We start from the raw sequence: 10234 nt of genomic DNA, 5'->3' as shown, positions 1-10234 counted from the left end.
GAGGGGATAGCGCGTACGCAGTCCCCCACTACCAGAAATTGTACACCCGAGTCTCCCACATTTGGGGAGATCGTATGGGTCAACCAGTCTTTGTGCAATGACAGGCCTCGCCATAGAGGTACCGCCTTTCAGATCACGGTGGTTTTTTTTTTTTTTTTTTTTTTTTTTTTTTTTTTTTTTAAACGCTTTTTATCTTACTTTATTATCTAATGGAAAGCTCCATTACATCTACATCGCACCCACTGGAGTCATGTGGGGGACTGATATTGTTACATGATTGTAGCGAGAATATGCAGTTTAAAAAGAAAAAAAAAATCACCTCTAGCTCCGTGTATTAGGTGTAAGAACACCTTACGACCGAGAGGGAAAGTTCTTAAATAACTGTTATCTCTTTTCATTTTAGGTTGTTCTACTCTTTCCAAATAGGATATAAAAAATTTTCGTTCTTTTTTAACATTTTTTCCTTTTTTTCAGTATTTTTTATCTTTTTTTTATATTGCTTTTGTTTTTTTTCTTAAAATTTTGAAAAATTATATACAGTTATCGGTACAGAATCCTATTTACATACTAGACATCGTTATCAAATAGTCTATCATTCTTCAATATATACACATTTACAGAATTAACAAGTCCATATACATATATATATATATATACATACATATACACATATATACATATATAAATATATATACATATATATACATATATACATATATACATATATATATATATATATATATATATATATATATATATATACACATACACATACATATATATACATATATATACATATATATATATATCAATAATACATTATTCATGTCGGAAAATACACAAACATACTATACATAGTATTTAATAATATACGTAGTACATAGTATACAAAGCTTACAGTATATCATAAATTGTATCGAGTAGTATTTCATTTATTACCAATTCCATTTCAGTTATTTTAATTAGGGATTCATTTTGGGTCCACAAATGTATGTTCTTTTTGTGTGCAATCTCTTGTTTTAATCTATTTACAATATAATTCCTAGCATAGTTTTTTAGATCTATTTGCTGTTCCCCGTCACATGATTTACGGTGATTTTTGTACAGTGTCCATTTTAGAACTGTTATTACATAATTACATATATGTCTATTTTTTGAATTTCTAATTATCTGTCTAGGCAAGCCGAAATATATTACTCGTTTATCTAAGTTAGTTGGCTGTTCCGTTTCAGATCACGGTGGACCTCTGTGCCAGGTAAGTATGCTTACATAATGTTCGCCATTTTGATATATACGACTGACCATGTCGATATGTGACCGGTGTTCAAATTATATAAATCTACCAATAAATGAATCTAATGCACTTGTTATTCTGAAAATTACTTTTATTCGTCAAAAATGATTTTACAATAATCCTGACAAATATTCCATGAACATTTAGGGAATATTGCAGCATCTCATGATATGTTTGGCGATATTAAATTTCATCTACTGAATACCAATAACCTCCGCTACATGGCACTACTGACGAGAAGGTGACCCATGACCCTATTGACCCCTGCTTTGAAAATGGCGTGTGGAATTGAGTCTAAACGTCACTAATCTCTTAGTTGCGAAAATGGCTCATAGAATTGAGTCTAAACGTCACTACTCTCTTAAAAATGGCTCATAGAACTGAGTCTAAACGTCACTACTCTCTAAGTTGTGAAAATGGCTCATAGAATTGAGTCTAAACGTCACTACTCTCTAAGTTGTGAAAATGGCTCATAGAATTGAGTCTAAACGTCACTACTCTCTTAAAAATGGCTCATAGAACTGAGTCTAAACGTCACTACTCTCTAAGTTGTGAAAATGGCTCATAGAATTGAGTCTAAACGTCACTACTCTCTTAAAAATGGGTCATAGAAATGAGTCTAAACGTCACTACTTTCTTGGTTTTGGGAAATGGCTCAACGCAACTACTGGTTTCGTTATCTTGTCAATGATTGTGGTTTCTTTCTTCAGTTGAATTCAACAGAAAGTAACTTTACGATGAAAACCAACAGTAATATCGCAGTGAATCCAGAATACAGTGACCGCCATGCCGGACTCTACACGGTATGAAGAGAGACAGTAATTTGATAACGAGTATCGCTGGATAGCGTGGCCGGTTACCGTCCGTATTTATGGAAGGAAATAGACCCTCAGTAAAGGAAGAAAAGCTAAACTTCTTCAAGCGTGAATTATTATAGAGAGAATAGACGCATCGTACACTACACTTCACTGAACTAACGGCTTCTTCGTCCACTTGCGGCTTACATCATTTATAATCGACTGTCATTTCTACTACGACGCTCGGTCCACTCGGCTTCCTCTCCGTTCACATCCACGGAATCAAAAAAAAAAAACAAATGAAGCGACGCAAAACGAAAAGTAATCGACGATCTATGTTACATATTAACCTTTTTTATTGTGAAGTTTTTGCCTTGATTAGACTTTCGTTATTTATGTTTACGAGGATTTGATTTTTTTTAGTTATTTCCCCTCTACATTTCCGTGCTTCCAGAATTAACATTCGTGTTAACACATCAAATTCACGCCCGTTTAGTTTAGTGCAACTGCAAAATATTATTCAATGTTCTATGGTAGAATTAGTGCATTTTGCCAGTGCTTGGCGTACACGTGACATGGGTCTTGGGTCTTGTGAGAAAAGATTTGCATATTGTTAAAGTTATAATTCAAGTAATATCTAGGCCTACTAGGTGTTCAAATAATGCCAGTGAATTTGTCTCTTTATTTTGGTTAATTTTGTAAATGCGAATACTGAATTATTGGTTTATTTTCCACGTTCTCGCTGGTTTTTGGCGTAGAACTCAAATCTTGATTTGAGTTCTATGGTTTTTGGATACTTTAAGAACCATCGTCCATATCTGTGGCTATCATTGACTGCACCGCACGAATTATTACGACCATTAAGAACGAAAAGACTCGAAAATTATCATCGTGGTAGAAATCAATTACATGTACTAATGTCTATTTCAACCTGACTTGAGAGCATACAGGGTGGCCTAACTCAGTCAGTTTTGGTAGTACATGCCTGATAGAAGTCTTATTAGGGCCAGAATGCATTGGCAGTCGACCTAAATCATCATTTTTTATGCTCGTCCTTTCTGGTCCTATTAAGACCTTTATCAGGTATGTACTACCAAAAATTAGCGAGCTAGGCAACCCTGTATGCTCTCAAGTCAGGTTGAAATAGACATTAGTTCGTTTTCCAAGATACAGAAATAAACCACTTTTCTTAGAAACATCACTGTCCTCTCTCCATAAGACCTCTCCCCATACAGCGCAATAGTGAAATACAGTCAACAGATTTCAATTCCGGAATACCCGCGACCAACCAAGCTTTTAATAACGGATTAAGCGATTAACAGATAACGCGCGATAATCCGTAGTCTTCCGAACCATTTATATATAATCATTTATAAACAATGATTTAGGAGCATAACCCATTAACAGAATTAGCTTAGAAACTTAACAGAATTCGATTTAGATTACTTTAAAAGGGACTAGTCAACAAAATACATAAGGATGGATTTACCTCCAAAAGAGATTTAGATTTTTCCTTCGTTTTTTCCCCATTATGATGGGTTTGACATCCGTCTGAACGACGATCAATTAATTCTCAGTGAACAAAACGCCTAAAAATGTTGGCCTAGCCGGTTTGTTTACTATTGACTTTCGCTGTTTCATTACCGGAATTAATTCTTAAACAAACAGAAATTCAGATAGTTATAGCTAAGCAAAATGACTCACGCTACAAGCTAAAATGGCGTCGCGATATTGCTTCGTATAGCGATGCCCGGATTTTTTTTAATGTCCCGATTGCAGGGACAGTCTTCAGCGTATCAAGTTTCTTGTAATTATATTTAGTTAGTAGTAACACGTCCTGGCAGCGGTCGGTTATTTCGTTGATTTATTTTTTCGAGCACTTTTTCTAACCGCCGACAGCTCCTGGGACGGCTCCGGTTGCCTGCGGCAGCTCGACTTGCCTCCCCGCACGCAGCATCGCGCAACAATACCGATCGATAATAGTATGCGTATTTTCGCACTCACACAGACGACAATATGCAAATATATGCAAATCTAATGTCCTATAATACACAAGCAGGTTTTTATATTATCTATTCATTGTTGTGTATGGAGTCGTAGCCCGAACCGACTGTGATGTTATTTACGATTTGTGTGCAGCGCCACGGAACCGCCACCAGAGTCTGTTTAACTGCCGTTTATTTATTTATTACCCGTAGCTGTACTGGACACACCGAGTGTTTCTCTCGCTACTGTCTCTTTCACTTTTCGCGGCCATATTAATACGACACTATGGAAATGGAGAGTTCAGACAAAGGTGAAGAAGGGGAGAGGTCGAGGGAGAAGAAGTAGGGAAAGGTGGGGAGAGAAGGGATGCGGACGTTGAGCCAATTTTTGAAGGACTCGTAACTATTAAGGGGCATTTTACACTAAACATGACGCAAAACGGGGTAGATATAGGTTAAAAGGGTTCATGTTTCCCAATGCTTTTAATTCTTGGAATACTACTGTGTTTTATGTTGGGGTTGGAATTATTGTTTCATGTAAAGCGCAATGATGGAGTCTTTTTTTTAGAAAATAGCGCTATATAAAAGCATATTTTATCATTATCATTACTTTCATTCTATCCGTTTTGTTTTCGAAGAAATTCCCTGCTAAGTTAGAATGCATGTCATCATTGCGGATGAAAAAAATGTTGCACAGGACAAAATGTCACAAAGGCTGGCGGGGTACAGAGGATGGGGTACGGGGAGCAATGAAGGACTAAGTTTTAATCTAAATTGTTCCATCTATCAATAACCAAGAACGACAAATGAGCACAATTAAAAGTTAACATTGATTTACTTAAAGTACGAGCATTCGCTACTAAAGTAGCTTCATCGGGTAAATAAGTACACAACATCCAGAGAGGAGACAACGCGTGGGATATTGACAATAATCATAATCAAGATTCATGGACGTCGATGAAATGAGATAAAATGAAACAACAAAAAAAAAAACATTTGTAAAAAGCTAGAGACGGGAAATAGATATTTACATGACCAAAGCGTGTTGCAGGGATGGTAGATAAAGGTTCGGCGAGGACATACGATGAATTGGCGTGCAGCTATCCCACGATAATAAATCCCTACATTATACGCCTGCGATAAACGGCACGTATATTAGTCGTATATACGTTATATTAATACTAAAACACTTCTTTAAAAACGTCGTCAGCACAAGAAGAGACGTCGACCGCGTGAGACCGCGCGTCCGCATGAAGTATGCATGAAATGACAATTTACGAGATCGTACATAGAACACCTTAATATGCATTCCATGTATCTGTAGGGGATATTAGGGTAAGCCTTGTTCCTCGGGATGAAAGTTCCACGTATAGCCTACACACGGATTAGTATAGTACTTCATCTTGACGCTTATATCCCGGATAAAGAACAAATCTCCCCTATCAGAAGTTCTTCTTTCCGAGGTCGTCGACGCGCTTTATTGTTTTTCTAACGGTCACCTTTTTTCTGCACCGTACGCTTTTATTCGTGGCGCGCGGATTTGTTCGGAGGTATCATCGTGAATGATATAAACAGCGCGGCTTCTCCAGCTCGTCAGCGAGCGCTGCTGTTTGCTTATCGCAGAAGGGGGGGGGGGATAACGGAGAGAGAATGAATATGTCTAGCGGATTATCAACGTCTTATCCGTTCTTCAGATCGTTTCTTATATTTCCCTCGTCGTGTGTGAAAAACGTCCACTCGCTTCGTGTGTTGCACGTGACTGCGCTTAGAAATGTGTGTGGAAATCTCGATTATTCAAAGAAATCACGAGATCAGTTCCGGGTATCAACGAGGAAACTTCACGTTTCCGCAAAGGTTTTTAGAGGCGGCCATCTTGTCTAGAAGGGTTTCTAGAGGCAGCCATCTTGTCTAGAAGGGTTTCTAGAGGCGGCCAGCTTGTCTAAAAGGTTTTAAAGAGGTGGCCATTTTTTTCTGGAAGTGTCTAGAGGCATCCATCTTGTCTAGGAGGGTCTATGGAGGTGGCCATCTTTTTCTAGAAGGGTCCATGAGGTGGCTATGTCTAGAAGGGTCTATAGATGCGGCCGACTTTTCTAAAACGGTCTATAGACGCGGCCATCTTTTCTGGAGGCTTGTTTATAGAAGCAGAGATCTTTTTCAAAGAGGTCTTGATAGGCAGCCATCTGGAAGGGTCTATTCATAAGAGGCACCAATCATTTTGGGAAAAGAGTCTATATAGTGAGCTACGTTACTTGTAACGACCTACAATGCCTTTGAGCGATTCAAGGAGGAAGCAGCCATCTTTTTAGACGATTCCATTCGACTCGAAGGGGTGATGGAACACTGTAAGGTGGTGAATAAAAGTAATTGTCTATTTATTCGAGCGGCGCTGAGCAGCCTGCTGCTAATAGAGAGAAACCTGTTTCACTGAAAAGACGAATTTTGATTGTTAAATTAGAACACGATTTAAAGTGCCGAACGCGGAGCGGAACACGCGTGACGTGTAATCACGTGACGTCAATCAAACATCTATGATTGATTCGTAGCGCGCAGACGATAACATTCTATAATCTTATTTCATGAAACACATTTACCGCCTGACAATAAACAATCAATCAGTAGCAGCGCTAGACGACGAGCGACCAGACTCACGCTGCTCCGCCTTACTGCTGCTGCGCCTTACTCTCCTTTCACAGTGGCACCACGAGTTGCTCTCCTTTCACTGTGGCACCACGAGTTACTCTCCTTTCACTGTGGCACCACGAGTTACTCTCCTTTCACTGTGGCACCACGAGTTACTCTCCTTTCACTGTGGCACCACGAGTTACTCTCCTTTCAATGTGGTACCACGAGTTACTCTCCTTTCACTGTGGTACCACGTGTTACTCTCCTTTCACTGTGGTACCACGAGTTACTCTCCTTTCACTGTGGTACAACGAGTTACTCTCTTTTCACTGTGGTGCCACGAGTTACTCTCCTTTCGCTGTGGTACCACGAGTTACTTTCCTTTCAATGTGGTACAACGAGTTACTCTCCTTTCGCTGTGGCACCACGAGTTACTCTCCTTTCACTGTGGTACCACGAGTTACTCTCCTTTCGCTGTGGTACCACGTGTTACTCTCCTTTCACTGTGGTACCACGAGTTACTCTCCTTTCACTGTGGTACAACGAGTTACTCTCCTTTCACTGTGGTACCACGAGTTACTCTCCTTTCACTGTGGTACAACGAGTTACTCTCCTTTCACTGTGGTACCACGAGTTACTCTCCTTTCGCTGTGGTACCACGAGTTACTTTCCTTTCAATGTGGTACAACGAGTTACTCGCCTTTCGCTGTGGTTCCATCAGTAAATCTCCATTCCCTCGGGTACGAGTTACTTTCCTTCACAGTGGTACCACGAGTTACTCTCTCCACTTGCTGGGGTACGAGTTACTTTCCTTCACAGTGGTAGGTAATAGCTCTCTTTGAAAACGACTAGAAAAGATGGCGCCCTCCACGCGAATCCTCTTTTTTGCGTAAGGACCGCAAGAATTCAGTCGACACATCAAACACCGAAGCGCTTCATCAACCACAACACCGGAGAGGCCATTTTGAGGAAGAAATTGATTATCGGCAAAATTAAGTGTAATTCTGTGTGTTTTTGATCAATGAACGACGGAAAGCGAATTCTAGTCACATACGCTCATTCCGCAGTGGTCAATTTACCGATCGCTAACAGGGCGCTAGTCTGGGCAGACGAAACGGGCAGTCCGTTCGTCCGCGGCGTCAGGAGCGCGACGGGGGGCAAATTTTGACAGTTAGTATTCAAACGAGCAAAAATCAACGATCACACGTCGTCGCCATGGTAACGACGGTCCATTACCCGTCGATCGACGCTGCGGCCAATTTTGGTAATATTTTCGTCAGGCGGCGGCGGTGGCTGCGACGGATGTGCGGATTGCGATGATGGGTCTTTCATTTAAAAACGTCTTCGATAGACTCAGGGTAGAAAATATACGCGCGGCCGCTAATAGAAAATAAGTGATTCATGTGTACAGAGTGATAACCTCTAAACCATCGCGCGGTGCTAGCGACACTCGATAGCCTTGATCTAATGTGGAGTCTCACCCGACATCCATATATAATACTAAATCAGGTCGACTGTGTCGTCGTTCTGTCCGTGAACGCATAGTTTATATCTAACTAATAAAGATAGAGAGGGAGAGAAAGTGAAAGTATGGCGGTGTTAAAGTGTAACTGTAGCCAGTAGCTGAAAAGTTGGTTACGGTAACTGTGGTTGACAAATAACATGGTGAAAATGCAAATTCAGTTGTCACATGGCATAAACCCACAAAAGTGGTCCTGAATCTGGCGACTGGCGTTGTAAGAGATTGTTTATAGAAAAGAGATCGACTGGTCTAAGGTTAATGAGCGAAAGCCACAGATGACGATTTAACAATTTATTCTGACTGTTCGCAAGTTTTGACTAAACTGCATCATTAAAAACGAAAATAACATGACACAAAATAGCATTGAATAACATTTTTGCTCATTTACTCTGAAATTCTCCCAGTAATAGTTATTAGGTTATTAGAATGTTTATGGAATCAAAGTGAGTTTTAAATTGGTGTTTTAAGAAAGCAGACCTACAACTATATTAGGGATTTTGCAAAACGATATCCTAACAAAAAGAGTCCGTGTTCTGTCCACAAGAAGATTTCCAACGACCAGAGCTGCGCGCGGTAGGCGCGACGAAGCGCCCCCTAGCGGACGGGAAAGTTGTGAAAACTAGCTACCAATATAGAACCTGGCCTAAATGAACGACGCCTGGCGAAGAGTCTGAGACATCGGCCCATATTTGTACCGTGTCCAGAGGAATCGATGACACAGTGCTGCTGGTGATGGTCCTTCGTGTGTTCCTGTGACGTTACCGCATAAAACGCTAATAACCGATAATACGTTCATTCAACCTCGTCAACATCGGTCTCTATTTCACGCCATCCATGTATCAGCGTAAAAAATACTATGGCTTAAAACCATCTTCAGCAAATCGGTCAAACGTTATTTCATACTTTAAACGCCTTATAACGTTATCATCGGCAACGTTACGTCTATAATATGATGACGTTACCGTAAGTACGTATACGTATATATGCGTTAACGCTGTGAGCGGAGCAGCGTTGATGCCAGAAATCGACAATTACTTCAACGGCAATCAATGTCGTTTATACGACTGCGGACGGAGCTGTTTGGACGACCGCGGTATTAGGTTCAAACCGCCGTTGAGACCGACATCACCGCGCGCTAATAGTCTGAGCAAGTGCCGTTCACGTCCCATCGGGTTTCAAGCCGTTTTATGTTTCGGATACGGCGACAAATATGCGACTAATCCAGCCGATAAAACTCTGTTTAATAACCCTACAGTCAGTGAGCGGTAATCGACAGAATGTTGATCCATTCCGAACTGAAAATATTCCCCCGTGCCTCGTCAATTTTCACTGCTCCTCAATCCTCCTCTCGCAGCAGTGCGCGCGCCGCGTGATACCGTTCGTTTTGAAAAAAAGTTTCAAAAATATCGTATACAACACCACGATATAGAACACGATGTCGAGTTCGAAAAAAAAATTGAACTTCTCGAACTCTGGTGGGAATCCTCGCTTTTAGCAGATGTCCTACTGCACACAGCGACACCTGGTGGATCCTCGCTTGCCACAATAGGAATCTTCTATTGCCGCAGTAGTTGTTATCCGACTACACACTAGCGACACCTGATGGATCGTCGTCACTGTAGAGTCCTGTATTCGCTCAGTAGATGGTGTCCTAATGTACACTAGCGACACCTGGTGAATCCTCACTTGCCACAAATAGAATCTTCCATTCGCTCAAAAGTTGATGTCCTACTGCACACTAGCGACACCTGCTGGAGCCTCGCTTGTCACAAGTAGCTTGTATGAGTCATCATAGTTGCTAGACCATGACAATTAGAGCTACTTAAACTGATTATTAAAATCCAATTCAAAAGGGGCATAACGTGTATTACGTGGACCTGGGCAAAAGGAGGACAGGAAGAAAGGATGAGACGGAAGAGAGGACTGCTCCGGGTTCGTAATCTGCATCATGTTACGGCGATACACTAACGGGCGGGAAGTAGAAAGAAAGCAAACAATTAATCATAAATCCGGC

General features: G+C 40.7%; 1 pseudogene; it reads right to left on the bottom strand.

Moving 5' to 3' along the window:
- On the bottom strand, positions 1-156 carry LOC141912379 (U1 spliceosomal RNA; annotated as a pseudogene).
- Between the last annotated feature and the right edge of the window lie 10078 nt (positions 157-10234).

The sequence above is a fragment of the Tubulanus polymorphus genome, chromosome 10 (genome assembly GCF_964204645.1).
Source record: "Tubulanus polymorphus chromosome 10, tnTubPoly1.2, whole genome shotgun sequence".
NCBI lineage: Eukaryota > Metazoa > Nemertea > Palaeonemertea > Tubulaniformes > Tubulanidae > Tubulanus > Tubulanus polymorphus.
Note: the sequence above shows the minus strand (reverse complement) of the source record. Positions and strands in the feature narration are given on the sequence as shown.